The sequence below is a fragment of the Sinocyclocheilus anshuiensis genome, unplaced genomic scaffold (assembly GCF_001515605.1).
Source record: "Sinocyclocheilus anshuiensis isolate Anshui unplaced genomic scaffold, SAMN03320099.WGS_v1.1 scaffold516, whole genome shotgun sequence".
NCBI lineage: Eukaryota > Metazoa > Chordata > Actinopteri > Cypriniformes > Cyprinidae > Sinocyclocheilus > Sinocyclocheilus anshuiensis.
In genome coordinates, this window is record NW_015554079.1 from 64,808 (window position 1) to 66,738 (window position 1,931).

Here is a 1,931-nt window from a genome sequence, read left to right on the forward strand (position 1 = left end):
GTATGTGGAAAATAATGTGTGTTTTTAACTTTAAACCGCATAAACACATTTCATTACACCAAATACACAAAATAATGTTCTTTTTAGCAGCATCATATGACCCCTTTAAAATATTTTATATTGCAGGCTTGCTTTGTTTGTTTTATGCACAGCTTCTATATAGAGGCCATAAGAGACTAGGCCTATTACCTGCTACTTCTCATTCTTTTAATAACACAAATGTCTCGTTAAAAATGTCTACAAATTGATGAAACTGATCCGAGATCAGAGACGATCAATGTTTCGCCTCTGGGGGGGGTTGATTCGCATGATTCACGGGTTTACAGAGATCACCCCCAAAACGGCAAACCAGTGAAATTTCGAAACAGTTATGACGTAATGAAGCCTCGTTTACTGAAATCACGTGACTGTGGCAGTTTGATTGACAAAATGTTCGAAGCTTGCTTCGAAACAAAGCGGCCATCACTAGAGAACACTTCAGACTACACCACATGTCGTCTTCTTGTTGTTATTATTATTGTTTTACGGCGGATCGCACTCATCACCATAACATGTATGTAAACACTATGATTCATATTACAAATTGTCCATTACATTTTCACGAATAAATCTACAAAAGCAATACTGTTTATTCTAACCATAGACGGTGAGTCCTAAAACCTAGCGAAACCAGATTTGGCGCCGAAACGATCGATTCCGTTGCGTGGTGACGCAGGCGCAGCGTGGGGTTTCCCAGCCCGGAGAGCAGGGTCACCGCGCCCATCTCTGCTGTCTGATGGCCGGAGCTAGCGCCTGACAGAGCGAGCGCTGGAGAACGACGAGTGTGGGACCTACCAGAAAGGCTACTTCGGACCGAGACCGTGGTGTTGACCACTTTTACCACGAGGCATCTGCGTGAAGCTCGCGTCATTTGGGCCAGAATCAGCGCGGTTGCAGCTGTCGCGGCTGCGGGTTCGGGGAGTGCCGCTCTCCGCTGACTGACTGACGGACTGTCCGCAGGTCGGGCAGCTGTGGATCTCTCCTCGCGGTTTACAGTAAATGATAGATACACAACGAACTGTCCCGACAGAACACAGGTCAGTGTTTATCTGCTGCTTTCTCTGTAATGCTGGCTTCATTGGGCTGTTCTGGGGTCCGGTGGGGTGGGGGCCTCTGCTGGACTCCGCACAAGCACATATAACTTAATTGTGCACTTATTATGATCGTTTTTACATTACGTGCAGCAGATATCAAAATTGAATCATTCCTAGGCCACATAAGTGGTTTAGTATGTGATAACTTCCTCAAATCACGGTCATGTGGCAGAGATGTGCTGTTAGCTGACTAGCAGCGCTCCTGTTTTAATATTCACGATGATCGATGCTAAATGCTGTCAGGTGATTTCTGCTATCGCTAAAAACTGGCTATAAGGAGAGCCGCGTTTTTGGCATGAAGCTGCTAAAACGGTCTAATTTGGACACCGAGTAACGTTTGGCCTTGTTGATGAATATAAATGCTGGTGTGCCGTGTTTTGAGGCTGCATTGGTGCATATCTGACTGCTCATGATGATGATGATGATGATGATGACGATGGAGGATAAAGCCAAACTAAGATACCTCCCCCACTTCACTTCATCATGGAGTCGCACAGTTTGAGCATTTAAATATCACCTGTCTCCCAGTAAAGCGTCGAAGAAGCGCTGGACTCGGGTGTTATTTCGGTGGCGGGTGTGATTCGATCGGTTATGTGTGTGTGTGTGTGTGTGTGAGATTGAAGTGTTTCTGTTCGTGTGCCTTTGATCGGTTTGAACTGTGAGCCTGTGCTCTTAACGACCTTAAACGCCGGTTAATGGGGTTTTCTCGATCTCTTTAACGCGCGCGCGCGCGCGCGTGTGTGTGTGTGTGTGTGTGTGTGTGTGTGTGAGAGAGAGAGAGAGAGAGAGAGAGAGAGA

At 46.3% G+C, this 1,931-nt stretch overlaps 1 protein-coding gene across 1 annotated transcript in view; it reads left to right on the forward strand.

Annotated features, from left to right (window-relative positions):
* Nucleotides 1-681: 681 nt before the first annotated feature.
* LOC107669029 (guanine nucleotide-binding protein G(I)/G(S)/G(T) subunit beta-1-like) overlaps nt 682-1,931 on the forward strand; it is a 78,629-nt gene continuing 77,379 nt past the window's right edge. Inside the window, exon 1 of the mRNA XM_016461130.1 lies at nt 682-1,076. The gene's annotated coding sequence lies outside the window, so the exon portion shown is untranslated. The remainder of the gene's footprint in view (nt 1,077-1,931) is intronic.